An 18,791-nucleotide genomic window follows, 5' to 3' on the forward strand; every position below is an offset into this window, starting at 1 on the left:
AAAGGCTTCCTCTGGGCAGCCCGTTTCCCGCACTGCGCACTGTCCACACGAGCAGACAGAGGCTCGCACATACGTGAGTGTGTGCTACTCATCTCTCCTTCAGCCACTGCTGCTGGCCCGCGAGGATCAGGCACGGTCTAGGCCCCGGGCTGTGCCGGAGCAGACAACCATGCCCTTGTGGAGCTTTGATCTGAGGGACAGAAAACCACTATAAACAAAGTGGGTGGGTGGATGAATTATACAGAAATGTTAGAAGGTAGAGAATGTTTTTGAAAAAGAAAAATTTAGAAGAAGGAAAGCAGGGTCTGGGGGCTCAGTAGGCATTAAACAGGGCAACCAGGCAGAACTCAACTGAGAATATGAGAGCTGAGCAAAACCGGAGGGAGAAGTTAACCACAAAGACAGCTTGAGAAGAGCCTTCTGGTCAGACTCTTCCAGGAGGAGGAAACAGCTATGCAAATCCATGAACTGAGAACCCCAAACATGTTTCAAACTTTAACACTAGAAGCAATGATCAGCCTTTTTCCCAAATAATCACTCATCTTTGGAAAAATGCTTTTCTGAGAGGTTTAAAAAAGACAGGAATGTATGGATTTTACAGAGATATTTAAAATTTAAAAAACTAATTATCATGGTTAATCTGAATAGGTAAGTGAATATTCTCCTGAACAACTCCCCCACTGTGGAGAGAAGGGAGCCTGAAGGCAGCTAAGGGCAGGCCAGGCTCGCAGGGCCCTGCCTCCCCATTCGTCTGTCAGGCCTGTTACACCTGAGATTCCAGGGAGAGAACCTTCCCCCATCGGCTATCAGACCGCTCCCCCCACACAGGAAGCACATCCAGTTTGGGACCTGAACGAGGGAGATTTGTTTTTCTCATCTGTAAAGTGTTACTTACACCCACACTCATTCACACTACAAGGGCTTTTCTGTGGGAAATAGCAATCAACATATTCTAATAACTAAAATAGTAAATTCTAAAAAAATATTTTGTCCTCATCAGATACTCTTGCTTCCCTTGTGGCTCAGATGGTAAAGCATCTGCCTACAATGCGGGAGGACCCAGGTTCGATCCCTGGGTCGGGAAGATCCTCTGGAGAAGGAAATGGCAACTCAATCCAGTACTCTTGCCAGGAAAATCCCATGGATGGAGGAGCCCGGTAGGCTACAGTCCATGGGGTCACGAAGAGTCGGACACAACTGAGTGACTTCACCTCATCAGATACCAGCTAAAAGGGACTAAAGGGTGGTTTTGGAAATCATTTGAAAAATCAAAAGATTAACTGTCCTGGTCAAATGAACTGGCCTGGTCATAAGTACATAACTGAGGGGCAGAGACATATTTCATTCAAAAATATACAATTCCTAAATTTATTTGTCTCCTACCCTGAGTGAGTAAATGCTAATTGCTAACCATCATGAAAACAGCTCTTACTGGTTCTATAAACTGACACCATCTCCCAGCCATTTGAGGTAGCTTACTAATCAAAAACAAAGATTCCCAATATTTCAATTTTTTTTTCCTGTTCAGTTGAGCTGCAGGAAATGGAAGCAGTTGAATGTGAATGTAAATACGGATGTCCTTACAGAACTGCTGTCATAAATTACATGATCAGGAAAAGAGCAAAACAATACAAAAGATCATAATCTCAAAGTCTCCTATTGCCATCACAAAAAACAGGTCATTTTTATAGAAATGGTGTTGACGATAACAGTTAAACTAATAAATAACAACCAGTGACTCCAGTCTTCCTAGGCAGAGGCTATAATTACACTCTGTCAAGCTTTCTGTCATATTCTAAGGCTGTCTGGCTAATATGAAGAAATAAGGAAATCAGAACATCCTTTCAGGGGAAACAATCGTGCAGTGTTCATCAGTCTGTAAAACATTTATATGCCTCGATTCAATACTTCTTCTAGGAATCTACCCAAAAGAAAAACAGAAACCTGTCCACTCAATGTTATTTTTACAGGGATCAACTGTGAACAGTTTTTTAAAGTATTTTAGAACGTTATATATTGGGCTTCCCAGGTGGCGCCAGTGGTAAAGAATCTACCTACAATGAAGGAGATGTAAGAGTTTTGGGTTCAATCCCTGGGTTGGGAAGTTCCCCTGTAAGAGGGCATGGCAATCCACTTTAGTACCTTTACCTGGAGAATCCCATGGACAGAGGAGCCTGGTGGACTACAGTCCATAGAGTCACAAAGGGTCGGACATGACTGCAGGACTTAGCACGCACACACATATCCAGTAAAAAAAAAATTTGTTCATTAATAATTCCTCTATCAGAAAGGAACTATCTTTGTTTAGGAAAAAACTTCTTAAATATACAAAGTAGACAGTATAGTACAGTGTAAAATGCATGGGTTTGGGAATAAAATGATCTGGCTGGTGATCTGGTTCTGGTTCTATTCTTAACTATTGATACCTGTATCACTTTAAGCCAGTCAGTTCCAGCTCTCTGTTAAGTGTCCTCATCTGCAAAATAGGGATGTGACTAACCAACTTACCTTCCTCACAGTAATTTGTGTGTGTGCCTGTGTGAGCAAACAAAGTAATAAATAAATTTGAAAACCTTTGGAAAGTTGTTAGTAAAGGATCATTATCATCATCATCCAAGTTGTAACTGAAGGAAAGAATAAAAAAGTGAAAGAGGTACTTTTTTCTCAGTAGACAAAGGAGAAAAGGAAAGCAGGATGCCTTGTAAAATTATCTACTTATGGATGACCAGAGAGGTAGTATAATGGTATTCAGGAAGAATCTACAATTGGAAAAGGACACATTCTAGAGCAATGAGAAGCAGATGAAAAGCCAAGTAAAATAGTATGTTCCAAAAGTCTCTAAAGAGGAGCACATGGAGTGTGAATGGGGGTGGAGAAGAAAGGGATTGTGTGTGAGGTACGGGAGGCAGGTTGACCAAAGAACTTGTGTCAAGATTCTCCCGAGGACTTCAAGGCCAGGGTTAAGACAGTGAACAAAATTCTGTTCCAGAAGAGTACAACTAATGATGCAGGCAGGTTATATCCAGTGTTCCCGAGACACTACCATTATCACTGCCTTAGTTAACTGGATTACTCAGTTTTTGTAAATCACCAGGATTCCCAGTTTGTCCTTCCTTTAAAGAAAAAATCCTGTGCTCATTAATGCAGAAACAGGTAGGTGTGGATGACTTGGTGGCATTAAAGAAAGGAAAATACCCCAAACTCATATTTAGAAATTACTTGAGTTATTTCTGAATCTTACATCAGTCAGTCACATGGCTGCTTTGGACCCAACCTGACAGAATTATGGGTGACCATGTTCTGCAAGAGTGCTCACTTCATGCCACTGGGAGGGAAAAGGGCTGCTTGCCAAATGTGATAAAAGAAAACTCTGAAGGGCTGAAAACAACTAAGCCAATGAGGAAAACCATCCAAGAAACCTTATGTTCATTTGCAACCCTTCTCCCTTAAATGTGAGTACTCACTTTAATGTAATATATACTTTATATTCACAAAGAAGACTGAAAAGATAACTATAAAAGAGAAGCTCTAAAATATTAAAGCACTCTACTGTTTCAGCTAAACACTTATCACACGCACACTCTGTGACGAAGTCCAGGATAGAGCAGGAAGAGGTCCGTGATATGCCCTCCCTGACTCCAGGGAAAATTTCTCCTGACACCCCTCTGCTCAGAGGCCCTCAGTCTATCAGACATCATGCATCCCAGTGCCACCCTCTGACTCAAAGAGATGCCCATTTATTAATCACACTCCTCCAGGAACAGAAGACCATAGCACTACCTACTAAGATTCTAATAAGAAGATAACATTCTCACTTTTACCCTTTTCCCTCTTTAGAGTAATCACAACAGTGAGGGAGCTGTTGTCTGTAAACTCTTGAGTACAATGGATAAATTAAAAAATTATTTACATGAAATTCCATAATGCTGACAAAGAATCCGACCATTTCAATATAAATGCCAGCTACAAGTAAATTTATTTACAAAACAGAAGTAGAGTCAGGGACACAGAAAACAAACTTGTGGTTACCAGGGTATTGGGGCAGGGCGGGGTGGGGGGTGGCAGGCGGGGAGAAAGATAAACTGGGAGATTGGGGCGGAAAATACCCACTAGCATATATAAAATAGATAACATAAGAATCTGCTATATAACATAGGGGATGCTACTCAATACTCTGTAATGGTCCAAATGGGAAAAGAATCTTGAAAAAAAAAAGAGTAGGTATATGTATATGTATAACTGATTCACTTTGCTGTACACTTGAAACTAACACAATATTGTAAATCAACTATACGGCAATAAAATTTTTTTTAATTAGATGCCAGATCTTCAATCACCTTTGCTTGAATTAAAATAATTTTTACAGTGACATAAGAAGTTATGTTGTCAAATAAGTGGTGGATTTCCCATTCTAATATGCACCATGCAGGCCTTTTAAAAAAATGAAATAAATCGATAAACGTTGATATGGAAAGTGCTCTAAGATAAACTAAGTGAAAAACAAAATGCAAAAGACTTTGTATGGTGGAGCTCCTCCATATAAAGAGTTTATCTTTGTGTGTATATGCTAGTTTGCCTAAAATACAAATTAATAGAAAGATTCACAAAGACTGGAAAATATGTCAGTTTTAAACTAACTATAAACAAAAAACACCAGCTTAGCTAACTTTCAGAAAAATGTTGTGGAAATTTTTACTAGTCAAGTATAAATATCTAACTATATGTAAAGCAAATACTACCTCTTCTATCATAAAAAGTAAAAATAACCAAGTTTCAAAGAAATAAAACTGAGACAAGCAATAGCTATTTTTAAAACATGCAAATCAGATTTCTCTAAATACCTTGGGTTCCTGAATCTTCAGTCTATTTTAGTGCCAGCTGGAAACTGTGTTTTTTAGGCCCACTCGAATCAAGTCAACACTCTGAAAGACTCCTGGTCTTGAATACATGTCAAAGCTCTAAGATACAACAGCCTTGGACCAGCTGGGCATAATAATGATCACCGTCAACTGTCAATATATATGGCTCTTGTTAGCCTGTTTTACCACCATGCAAAACAGACACAATCTAACTCATTTGCTAAGTCGTGTCCGACTCTTGCAACCACATTAATTGTAGCCTGCAAGGCTCCTCTGTCCTTGGCGTTATCCAGGCAAGAATACTGGAGTGGGTTGCCATTATATAAAGCCCTGACAAATGAGATTAAACTCTTGTTACACAAATCAAACTCTTAAAGTCATAGAGGTCGCAGGCTGGAGTATTCTGTGTAAGATGGTAACAACTACTGGCAATATGCAGTAGAATTATTCAGCTTTACTGACACTGTAAGTACCTAAAACACAGCAGGAAAGAAACCATGTTGGAGAAAACTGGAGTTCTGAGATCACAAAGGCACAAAGAAATTCCATGAGGGCAGAAGAGGGAAGGTTGAGAGTAAAAGAGGAGAAGGGAGGAGCCCTTCAGTACATTTCCAGGAGGCCAGGTGCCAGAGGCCACTTATTTCATTCCTTTCTCGTTTTTACTTTACTCCATCTGGTGACTTTTCTTCTGTGAATAAGTAAATATTACAATATAAATCAATACACAGCCTTTTGGTTAATACATTCAATTGTCACAAAGAAAGAAAAAAACCATACATGAGCAACATGGATGCAGCATTCTCCTCAATGGCCACATTAAGTATAACTGTGGTGTACCTGATATATTCTGATAATAAAACCTGACCAGTTTACTCTCCAGCCCTAAAGATATTCACCGATACATAAAGGGATGGGTACTTACCAGCTGTGTGTACTACAAGCTTGTTAACCTGCATTTCCAGGGCTAGCACGGTTTTACTCTCATTAGAGTCGACAGCTGCCAAAGTGCTACTCCTTTTAGACCTTGAACCCAAGCTCCGTGATAACTGATGTGGCCAATTTAACTTAATGGTACTATGAAAGTAATTTTTTTAACGTATCAAGTTATTCAAAGTAGAGCTCCTCCCTCTCAATAAGAGAAAAATGTCAAAAGAATTACGAAAGAAAACCAGACGAATTACATGATGGCTAAAAGCTGAAAGGTGGGAGAATTCCCTGGAAGTCCAGTGGTTAGGACTTAGCACTTTCCCTGGTTAGGGAACTAAGACCGTGAAAGCCGCAAAACAAACAAACAAACAAAAAACCTGAAAGGTGGTTCACCAATTCTGAAAGATAGCCCTTAAAGGAGTATGTCAAGGCTGTATATTGTCACCCTGCTTATTTAACTTATATGCAGAGTACATCATGAGAAACGCTGGGCTGGAGGAACACAAGCTGGAATCAAGACTGCCGGGAGAAATATTCAATAACCTCAGATATGCAGATGACACCACCCTAATGGCAGAAAGTGAACAAGAACTAAAGAGCCTCTTGATGAAAGTGAAAGAGGGGAGTGAAAAAGTTGGCTTAAAGTTAAACATTCAGAAAACTAAGATCATGGCATCCAGTCCCATCACTTCATGGCAAATAGATGGGGAAACAGTGGAAACAGTGGCTGACTTTATTTTGGAACTCCAAAATCACTGCAGATGGTGATTGTAGCCATGAAATTAAAAGATGCTTACTCCTTGGAAGGAAAGTTATGACCAACCTAGACAGCACATTAAAAGGCAGAGACATTACTTTGTCAACAAAGGTCCATCTAGTCAACGCTATGGTTTTTTCAGTGGTCATATATGGATGTGAGAGTTGGACTGTGAAGAAAGCTGAGCGCTGAAAAATTGATGCTTTTGAACTGTGGTGTTGGAGAAGACTCTTGAGAGTCCCTTGGACTGCAAGGAGATCCAAACAGTCCATCCTAAAGGTCAGTCCTGGGTGTTCATTGGATGGACTGATGTTGAAGCTGAAACTCCAATACTTTGGCCAGCTGATGCAAAGAGCTGACTCATTTGAAAAGACCCTGATGCTAGGAAGGATTGAAGGGCAGGAGGAGAAGGGGGTGACAGAGGATGAGATGGTTTGATGGCATCACCGACTCCATGGACATGAGTTTAAGTAAATCTGGGAGTTGGTGATGGACTGGGAGGCCTGGCATGCTGCAGTCCATGTAGTCACAAAGAGCAGGACATGAACCGAACGGAATATTATCTAAAAACCAGCCAAGCAAAATAAAAACAGCAAAGCATCTACATTAATATAAGACCAAGACAGACAAAACATTTAATCATATATCAAACAACTTAGCAGCTAAGTTGTGTCCTTTTGCGACCCCATAGACTATAATCCGCCAGGCTACTATGTCCATGGACTCCTCCAGGCAAGAATACTGGAGTGGGTAGCCATTTCCTTCTCCAGGGGATCATCGCGACCTAGGAATCGAACCCGGGTCTTCTGCATTGCAGGCAGATTCTTTACCAACTGAGCTACAAGGAAAATACCTACTAATGTATGTTACATTTGAGCTAGGCTAAACTTTTAGATCGCCAAGAGAAGTATCAATAACCTCAGATATGCAGATGACATCACCCTTATGGCAGAAAGTGAAGAGGAACTAAAAAGCCTCTTGATGAAAGTGAAAGAGGAGAGTGAAAAAGTTGGCTGAAAGCTCAACATTCGGAAAACTAAGATCATGGCATCTGGTCCCATCACTTCATGGGAAATAGATGGGGAGACAGTGGAAGCAGTATCAGACTTTATTTTGGGGGGCTCCAAAATCACTGCAGATGGTGATTGCAGCCATGAAATTAAAAGACGCTTACTCCTTGCAAGGAAAGTTATGACCAACCTAGATAGCATATTAAAAAGCAGAGACATTACTTTGCCAACAAAGGTCCATCTAGTCAAGGCTATGGTTTTTCCAGTGGTCATGTATGGATGTGAGAGTTGGACTATAAAGAAAGCTGAGCACCGAAAAATTGATGCTTTTGAACTGTGGTGTTGGAGAAGACTCTTGAGAGTCCCTTGGACTGCAAGGAGATCCAACCAGTCCATCCTAGAGGAGATCAGTCCTGGGTGTTCATTGGAAGGACTGATGCTGAAGCTGAAACTGAAATACTTTGGCCTCCTCATGTGAAGAGCTGACTCATTGGTAACCAAGACCCTGATGCTGGGAGGGATTGGGGGCAGGAGGAGAAGGGGATGAAGGAGGATGAGATAGCTGGATGGTATCACTGACTCGATGGACATGAGTTTGGGTAAACTCCAGGAGTTGGTGATGGACAGGGAGGCCTGGCGTGCTGCAATTCATGGGGTGGCAAAGAGTCAGACACAACTAAGTGACTGAATTGAACTGAAACTTTTAAAATACATTAATTTTAATATTTCTAATGTCCTTTTCTGGTTTGAGAGTTAATGTTGAGTTCTTGGATTAATAATCTGATGACTTCACACTTACTGTAAAACCTTTTCACTGAGTAAATATGAGTTTCAGTCTACTTGGTTCTGTGCTCTAACTAATTATTAAGGCAGTAGAGAAGTGAAGTGAAGTCCCTCAGTCGTGTCCAACTCTTTGTGACCCCATGGACTGTAGCCGACCAGGCTCCTCGGTCCATGGGATTTTTCAGGCATGAATACTGAATACTGGAGTGATCTCCAGGGGATCTTCCCGACCCAGGGATCGAACCCAGGTCTCCTGCACTGTAGGCAGACGCTTTACCGTCTGAGCTATCGGGGAAGCCCAACGGCAGTAGAGAAGGGCTGGTTAAATAGAAAAACGTGCTCAATCGTTTCTGACTCTGCGTCTCCATGGAGGATCAGAGCACGCCAGGCTCCTCTGCCGGTGGAATTATCCAGCCAAGAATACATTTCCTATTCCAGGAGATCTTCCTGACTCAGGAATGGAACCGGAGTCTCTTGCATCTCCTGCACTGGCAAGTGGATTCTTTACCACTAGCGCCACTTAGGAAGGGTTGGTTGGAATCCAGCAGCTCAAGAGTTGAAACAAAGGGGTGTGTTCCTAACAGGAACTACTGATTTTCCTGATACTGCCTACACAACATCTCCATTTGTGGCCTTAGGTGATTCACTGATCTCTGATAGGTTCTTTTTCATATGCAAAATGGGTGGAGTCATTTCTAAGACTGGTGGTTTAGTCACTCAGTAGTGTCCGACTTGCTGTCCCATGGACTGTAGCCCCTCTAACATACCTTTAATGATAGCTGCTGCTTTGGGTTTACCATAAAGTCAAGTGTTCTACATTTCTCGAAGACTAAATTCAGCTCTGGTCTTAATATTCAATACCATGACATTAAGTCTAAAGCTATACATAAGTTCTAATTAGTGTACGAGTTTTAATTTCAGCAAGAGTAGAAAGGTTGAGAAAGGCTGTAGGAAAAGCATAAATCTAAAGTTTTAGCTCAGACTGAAATTCAGTTACCTGCTAAACAGAAAAAAGTAAAAGATTTAAAATAACACACACCAGATGGAGAAAGAAAAAGATCAATACAATAAAATCTTAGAATAGCTTCAGGTTCAACAATTAGGCATTGCAGAAGGAAATGGCAATCCACTCCAGTATTCTTGCCTAGAGAATCCTGTGGACAGAGGAGCCTGGTGGGCTGCTGTCCATAGGGTCGCACAGAGTCAGACACGACTGAAGCGACTTAGCATGCATGCATGCCTTGGAGAAGGAAATGGCAACCCACTCCAGTATTCTTGCCTGGAGAATCCCAGGGACGGAGGAGCCTGGTGGGCTGCCGTCTACGGGGTCGCACAGGGTTGGACACGACTGAAGCGACTTAGCAGCAGCAGCAACAATGAGGCATTAAGTTCAGCCAGCAGCATCTGGCCAAGCCTTTGTGGAGAAATGAGACAAATGATTAAGTTCCTACTATTTGAAAAGGAATTTCCTATGTGGGCTCTGGTCCATAAACAGACTAAAATTTTATAACATTAAAATGTGATCAATCTATACTTTTATATTAAAGCCTAAATTCCTATTAAAGGGGGAAAAAAAAGTTTTCACTGGAAATGATCACAGTAATGATCCTCCAGTAACAGGTACTGTAACAACCCAGTGAGTCACTCCTTGGCCCACAGCTGTGAACCTCAGTCGTTTCTCCAGTGGGGGCGACAAACGCCACCTTTCCTTCCTTCCTTTAAGAGAAAGAAACCACACGTTAAACATTACTCTATCTCCTCCAGCACCTTACTTTCACCAGTTGCAAGTCAGGAGAAAGAAAGAAAGCAGCATGAGAATCTCAGAAAATAATTACTCCTGATTAGCACATATTTGCAGTGTTAAATCACTCAATTGTTCTGATGGTGTTAAACCACTCAGTTGTTTAAAATTTAGGTAACATGAAGAATCCTCCTCTGGCCCAGAAGAGCCCCTGTTCACCTGTATCTACAGATCCCATCACCACCCTTTTAACTCACGGACCTTGCACCCTTTGCACTTCCTCCAACACATCAATTCTGCAGACCACCACCCCCCACCACCGATTTCCTGTGCCCAGAACACATCTTCCCTAGATTTTCTCATAAATGGACTTCCTCTCATCATTTCAGGTCTCAGCTCAAATTATCACATCTTCAGAAACAATGTTTCTCATCACCCTAGAGAAAATGGAAGTCTGTTACCCCCAGCTTTATCTTATTTTAGGGCAGTTACTTGCTAAGAAGTTCAGCCATTTTAAGTCAACCAGCTGGACTAATACAATTTTAAATTAACAGACATGTAGCAGTCACTTCACTCGGTCACATGACTTCAAAAGTCCTCAACTGCTTTAACATAAATACTACAAATTCTGAACATTAAGAGAGTTTCTCTGATATGTTACTTCATGTCACCAGTCCCCACTCCACCCTCCACACTTAGAATGCTCTACAGAAACAGGCACAAAATTCAGATGGACAATAGGGGCCATACACATAGCATCTGGGTTAAAGATGGAATTCTAGTCAGGATGGTCTTGTCATGGATGCCTGTTCTCCACAACTCAGGGAACAGAAAGGTATCTCATTCAGGTAGCATTACTTAAAAAAAGATCCTCCTGACCTTCAGTGATGTGACTAGTAAGGAAATAACTACTGTACATCCATTTGGAACTCTGAATCTTGTGTAAGTACAGTACAGTATAAGTACCGACACTAACAAAATTTCTAAAGCTATTTTGTGTGTGCATGCTCAGTGATGTCTGACTCTGCTACCCAATGGACTGCAGCCCACCCAGGGCCTCTGTCCATGAGATTTTCCAGGCAAGAACACAGGAGGGGCTTGTCATTTCCTTCTCCAGACCCGCATCTCTTGCACTAGCAGGTGGATTCTCTACCACTGCATCACCTGGGAATATCTACCAATGTATTATTTCAAGGTTAGTTTTCTCTTTTTGCAGGGTGAGGGTCTGGGTAACTGAACATTTATGCCTAGCTTTGCTTTCATTCATCAGTATTCTATAGCTACCAAAATAAATTCTAAGAATTACATTTTTATAAAAGTCAATGGTCCCAAGAGACATTTTTTTTCCTCAAAATTTCTTTCCTATAGCTTGTTTTCAAACACAACTAGGACAGAGTTTAAAGTATAGTACAACTTGTTCTTCTACTCTCTGATGGACCTCAAAACAGAACTGTAGGCAGAACACTTGCAATATCTGATTAAGGAAATAGAAAACTTCAAAGAATCTGTAGGGAGAGCAGAAGAGAGAAGTACGGGTGGCAGGCAAAGTTTATGTGAATTTCCAGCTTTCAAAAATGAAGTGGAAAAGGTTAAGTATTTTTAGGGTTGCTGCTCCCACCTAAGACCTCCAAGCATAAAGGACACTAAGGAGAGAAGAAAATCTGAAAACAGAGACTAGGCTTGAACTAGTTCAACAGTACCAGCAACTTCCTATGAGACACTTCTAAGCACCTCTATTAATTAAAATAGTAAGATATTAGTCTTATTTTGGACAGAATCTAACAAACTGTCCCATGAAAAATATTCCTTTCTCATCAAAGATACCTCCATAACCTTTAATAGAACAGATAGCCGAAAGAAGTGGTGGTCAAAAGGTAACTGTAATTATTTTTTTTTTTAACTGAAAGCAAACCTTTTTTTTTAAGTGAAGAAAAGAAAAAGAGGGAGAAAATTTACAGAAAATTTTTGAACAGAAGAAAGGTGCCAAGAGGAAGACAAACATGGGGACATAATGAACAAAGGGCCTCGTGGGAGAGACCAAGAATTGGTGGACAGCCTGAATCACTTTTGTCTTCACATCAAGGATGAAGAGAGGAGAGCTGGTAGTGGGGGGCACTGGAATCTGGGGAGCAGAGTCAAGTGTGAGCTGTGAGGAGGTCCACATTCCCCTAGTTCAGGTTCCCCTTTCCCCACTGATGCCCCAAATCCCAGGGAATCCCCAGCCAAGGTTCTGATGGTCTTGGTGGGAGAGAGAAGAGGTGACAGAGGTACCCACCAAGTCATAAGAGTAAAGCGTAAAAAGTAATTTAATTAACTAGTCATCATGTAAATATTTTAATAAAGTCCACAGAGCAAATGAAGGGTGAAACAAGAGGGTGGCCTAAAGACTAGGTGTCAATAACAGAACATCCACAGAGTTTAAAAGGACAAGGGAACACGTATATTAAACTATCATGTTGTACATACTATACATGAGTCTGAGGACTGGAAAGGGTACGAGAAGAGACAAGGACTTCAACTTTGTGTCAAGTTCCAATTTTATCTAGAAGTCAATTGGCTTGACATATTTCCAACCGGTGTGAAGAAAGACACCTTCCTAAGGTCACTCGTTTGAAAACAGTGTGGCTACATCTGGAAAAGTGAGAAACCTAAGAGTAGACCAGCTTCAGTTTCACCTGATGTGTACTACTTACTTTTATCATACCTTGACCTGTGGTTCAAAATCCAATGATACAGTGAAAACACCATTCCCTCTCCTGTTTTCCAGTCAAGTTCTTTGCTGAGAACTTGTACAAAGATGCACATACTATAACCAAAAACACATTTTCACATGGGCAAATTTTGATATAAACATTTATAATGTTTTCTGAAAAGCAGTCTTTGCTCTAACTAAACTCACTAGCATCACACATATTCATACATTTCAACTTTTCTATCAGGCTGACATCAAGACTTTTGTAGGGGGGAGGTGGGCAAGCAGTGTGGCTTGTGGGATCTTAGTCCCTCAACCAAGATTGACCCTGGGGCCCTTGGCAGTGAAAGGGTGGAGTCCTAACCACTGGACCACCAGGGAATTCCCAAAGACATTTTAAGTATCAAGAGAAGTGGGCTTCCCTGATGTCTCAGACAGTAAAGAATCTGTCTGCAATGCAGGAGACCAGGGTTCGATCCCTGAGCCAGGAAGATCCCCTGAAAGAAGGCATGGCTACCCACTCCAGTATTCTTGCCTGGAGAAGTCTATGGACAGAGGAGCCTGGTGGGCTACAGTCCAAGGGGTTCCAAAGAGTCGGACACGACTGAGCAGCCAACATTTTCACTTCATTTTCATCAAGAGAAGTTGTAGAGTGAAAGTGCTGGACTATGAAGTCTGGGTTCTCGCCTCAATTCTGTGCAAGTTTGGGGAAGTTCCACCATTTCCTCAGCACTCTCCCTATCTCTGTGGCCACCTCTTGAGTCCAGATCACCTTCAGCTCCTGCCTGGACCTGTCCAGCCCCTCCACATCCTCCAAAATAACCCACCCTCTTGCCTCCTCCAGGCCATTCTACTCAGGGCTGTAGCTGACATAACTTTAAGTGCAAATCTTGTTTTTATGTGAACACTGAACTCTTGTGCAATCTTTTCACCATTTCAGTGAAACCAGGAACAGGGCACATCCACAGCATCCAGAGAGAGGCTGGCAGTCTTCAGAGCTCACTCCCTGAGCTGGATTCCTTCACTCAACACATGAAAAGACTGGAGCCCACAGAGACAAACTAAGTGGGCCACATCCTGAATGCTACGTGGTTCCCAGAATGCCACAATTATGTGGAAATCCAAAGGCCATCCACCCATTGATGAGTATTTACCAAAGGTCAGGCACTGTGTGAGCTTTCAGGAACTTTGGTGAGCAGGTGAGGCCTCTGGCCTCTTAGAGCTTGTATTTCTATATATAGTCCTAGAAAAGCGGCACACACCTGAGGTGGGGTTCTCTCACTTCCCTGGAACCCCTGTCAAAATGTCTCCTCTTCTAACCACTGTCTAGAACACCATCCCTCACTTCACTCCACCTGCTTCATTTGTCTACACAGCACAGATCACCATCAGAATATGATATATTTGTGGTTCGTCTGTTTGCCCACTAGCTATAAGCTTCCTGAGTGTATCTACCTTGCTCACTGCTATCTACCCCATGCCTAGAACAGTGTCAGGCACAGACTAGGCACTCCGTAAATATTTGCTGGAAAAAAACAGGTAATGTGACGAGAAGACACTAAGATGGGCAAGTAGGCACTTTGGGAAGGGTGATCAGAAAAGGGCTGTCAGACAAGGTGACATTTAAGCTGCAGCCTGAAGAACAGTAAGAACAAGAGTCAGGAACAGATGAGTCCATGGAAAAGGAACAGTGAGTGTCAAGGCCCTGGGGCATGAGAGATCCCAGTGTGAAACAGGCAAGTTTGCCCTGCATAGTGAGGGAGGGGAAAGCAGTAGACAAAGCTGGAGAATCAGGCAGGACCCTGAAGGCTATGCTAAGGAGTCAATAATTTATCCTATATGAAATGCCATCATTAAGGACTAAGCAAGGAGTTACATAATATGGTTGTGCTTTTCATAGAGCATTGTACCTCCTGTGAGCAGAACAGTGTATAGAAGACAAAAATGAAAGCAGAAGGACCAATTAGGAAACTTAAGCAGTTTTCCAGTTGAGAAATGATAGTAATTTAGTGGTGAAATACAGACAAAGAGAAGTGAAGATAGTTGAGATGGGTGTATGGTAGAATTGATAAGACATGCTGATGGGCTGGACGGAGACAGGGAAGATGATTTCCAAGTTTCTGACTTGTGCAATTGGGTGTATCAGGATCTACTAACTGAAATGAGAAAGGGTTGAGGGGGGAAAGCCAGAACTTTGTTTTGCACCCATGAAGCCTGAGTCATAGGTTCCTGATCTCCAGGTAGAACTCAGAGGACAGGTCTGGGCTGCAGCTACATGCTCAGGAGTCATCAGCATAAAGATGATACTTAAAGCCACAGGAGTAAGTGAAATGACCAAGGGGAAGGAATACAAATAAAGAGAAGCAAGGCCCAAAACTGAGCCTGGAGGCATTCCAGCACTTAGAGGTCACACAGAGCATGGAGGCAGTAAAAGAGGAGAAGGACTGGTCTATGAGACAGAAAGAAAACAACTGGATTCCATCACAGAGGACCTGGGGGCTCTTGGCAAGAATGGTTTCGATGAAGCAGTGAGCAACAGAGCCAGTGTTGAGGGGTTCAAAGAGTGAATGGAAGAGAAAAAAGGTAGAAGAAAGAATAGACAACTCTTTTGAAAGGTTTAACCGTGAAGGGGAGGGAAAAAATGGGCCACTAAGAATCAGGAGAGGGGAATTTAACAAGGGACAGTTTCTTTCTACAGATGGGGTGCACCAGAGCCTATCTGTACACTACCAGGGATGCTCCAGCAGACAGGGGGAACCTGAGGGCGGGAGAGAAGAGAGGGGACCACAGAAGCAACAAGGTCCCTGGGAAGGAGATGGGGCGCTCAGGGCGGAGGGAAGGACGGTGGTGGGGGTGGAGGGTCGGGAGGCGACACAAGCACTTGTTCAGTTACATCCAGCCGGAGGGAAATGAGAGAAGAGTGGCCCCGCTGCCAGAACAAAACTCTCTGGATGAGGAGGAGGGCAAATGAGGGTGTCCCTCTAGGCAGCTTCTTATTTTCTCAGGCAAGCACCAAACCAAGCCGTCAGCTGAGAGAACAGAAGTCTGTAAGGTCTGAGGGAAAGGCATGAAGCATTCTTCTTAGAACCTGAGGAAGCAAACTTAAAAGCTGGGGCTCCTGACAGTGATGAACCCCATTTCAGACCGTGGTTATGTCAACATGGAATTTCAGTTACGACTTCCCGTACATGGTCAATACTTCCTTCAGTCAATGTTGTTATTCAAATTTATACCAAGAACTAGGTTTGTAATATCAATTTGGGAAATCACTGATCTAATATAAGTAAATGTCCACTCTCCCACCAAAACAGAAGATTACAGACTCTCCACACATTCCCAGGATTTTGATCAATCATCAGATCATCAGCATCTTTAAAAAAGAGACCAGACAACAAACCAAATGGGAAAAAAAGTTACATAATCAGAGGAAATGTGACCACAGACTGAGTATCTTATATATTTCTACATTAAAATGCATACTGATACTTGATATGCTTTAAAATAACTGAAGAGGGCAAGAGAAAGTGGGTATGGGTACAGACGAAATCAGACTGGCCATGTGTTAGTAACTATTGATATTGGGGTAATCAGTATACGGGATTCCCTATACTAGTCTCTCTACTCTGAAATGTATTTGAAAATCTCCATTCAAAAAAAGTAAAAACTAATAAAAGAAATCCAGGACACTAAAATATAACCAATATTTATTTTATGTTTCCAATATAAATTAATATGCCCCAATATTTCATAATTTTTTTCATTTCCAAAATTCTAGTTTGCTTAGGAAAGGAAGCTCCTATCCTTCCAAACAAAATTCACTTTATTTCAAAAATAACCCTCTCTCTTGTCTGCTTTGTAGGATCAAGCCTGCCCCACTGACCACGTATCTTACCGCATGAGGCCTGCCCAGGTCCCCCAGTGCAGTCTGAGACAAAGGGTCACTACTGCCTGACTCAGGGGGTTCGGATGCAGGCTGGCTGGCACCCACACTAAGCTCTGCCTCTATCACTATTAAAGGTATCATGTGAGCCTCAAAAATGAAGAGAAAAAGAAAGAAGTAAAATAACAGTGATCAGCTTTTCTTTCCTTCCTCAACAAATGTCTGACCTCCAGAGCTCTTGGACCACCACAACAAACAAGCTCATCTTCATTAACTTCTCTTTTAGCAAAAAAAGTAAAGGACTGGGACGTGTCCAGTGGTTAAGACTATCTGCTTCCAGTGCAGGCTGATCCCTGGTCAGGGGGAGGGGGAGGCAGAGGAGGAGAAGGGAGAAAGAGAAGTAGGGAGGAGGAGAACAAAGGACTGAGGCCAGAGTATCCTTGCTGGTGGGAATGGAGTGGACAGTCCTCTGTGCTTCCCAGAGCCCCCTGCTGCCTTGGTCAGATTAATTTATACCAGAAGTAGCTTTTAAAGACACTTAACCACTGTGGTGAATGTGGGTAGCAAATGAGTGCTACTGAGGAGAAATCAGCACTGAGTAATTCCCCTCCTGAGACAAAAGGTAGATCATATCTCTCTGATTCTACTATACAACTCTCCTCCATCCTTTCCCACATCTCTTTTCCCTACCAACCGCTTCTAAAACCAAACTTGTGGCAAGTAAAATGAACTGGACACCATATGACTGGAAAGAGCCAAAATTTTAAGGACACCGCTGCTCCGGTTCTACCTTGCCAATAGGAGGGTTACCTGACTGGTTTCACTGCCAGAACTGGTTGCCCAGGAGGGTGGATGTTATCTCTCAGAGCCACAAAGACCATCTTCTCTTTGCAGTAGCTATTCTAAATGTTTCTTAGTTTATGAATACATATCTGTTTCAGCGGTTTCCAAGTCTGGAATTTTACAGGAATTTCTAGAAGAGTTCTTTTAAGATTTGGTTGGGGCCCATAAACCTGTATTTTTTAAAAAGTCATCAGGTAGTTGCACTTACTCAGGCTTAGAAACAAATTATGTATTATGAGCTGAGGTACAAACATAAGTCATATTCAAAAGAGTAACCTACCTCTAAAAGCTTTTACTATTCTGAACATAACCAAAATATTTTCTCTAAATAAAACTACAATTCTAGATAATATGCAAAGTAAAATCATATTGTTAATTCAGAAAAAAAAAAAACAATAAAAAGCTAACAAATTACAAGGAAGGCCTAAAATACAGTCTTCTAAGACTGATCTTGCTAACATATTGGACTGGATGATTCTTAGTTGATAGAGGCTATGCATTGTCGGCTACTCCTATCAACCAAATATAATTTCAGTGAAAATCTTACTGTAACAACATAATGAGTGATTTTGCTGAAATGAAGGCCAGCTCTCTGATTTCTATCCAGCAGATGCCAGTACCAACCCCCCAAGTCGTGACAATCAAAAACGCCTCTAGACACTGTCAAATGTCCACTGCGGGGCGAAATCACCCCAGTTCAGGACTGCTGGATTAAAGGAACCAGATTAAAAATTAGAAGGAAAAAAAGGAAAAACAAAAAAAACGGCTAAAACAGATTGAAGTGAAGATACAGCAAAATAAATTGTCTTCAGAATATAAAGCAGTAGCATGGGGTGCACTCTTATTGGCTATTTTTATTAAAAACAACACTAAAGGAAATAGAATTAAGTTTCACAAGGGAGCATCGAGAATACTCAAAAGGAAAAACCTCAACTCCTAAGTTTTATTACAGCCAGGATATCTGGAGACCCTTTCCTGGAGATGATAAGAATGAAAAGGCTGTGATATGACTCAGAAGCTTTGGGACTAGAGAGTGTAGGTCTGAGAGACCTACGGAGGGCCCATTTCAGCCTGAGAACCTCTCCCGCCCTGGAGCCTGAAAGACTCCTTCAGAAGGAAAGTACTTGACTCACAGTTAAGGTCTCCCTCTGGACTCAGGTCCATGTGATGTGACCAGTTTCTGAATGCACACACAGCAAGCCAACAAGGCTAGCAGGTTTATGGCCCTTCCCTGCTGCTTGTGTTCCTAAGGCCAAGGTGAGGCTGTGAACCGGTCCCTTTTGTGCCCAGGGTCAGTTC

The 18,791-nt window shown here is 42.0% G+C and overlaps 1 protein-coding gene across 3 annotated transcripts in view; it reads right to left on the reverse strand.

Moving 5' to 3' along the window:
• Window positions 1-18,791, reverse strand: part of DIP2B (disco interacting protein 2 homolog B) — a 224,634-nt gene that overhangs the window by 134,479 nt on the left and 71,364 nt on the right. The window lies entirely within an intron of this gene.

The sequence above is a fragment of the Odocoileus virginianus genome, chromosome 24 (assembly GCF_023699985.2).
Source record: "Odocoileus virginianus isolate 20LAN1187 ecotype Illinois chromosome 24, Ovbor_1.2, whole genome shotgun sequence".
NCBI classification, from domain to species: Eukaryota; Metazoa; Chordata; class Mammalia; order Artiodactyla; family Cervidae; genus Odocoileus; species Odocoileus virginianus.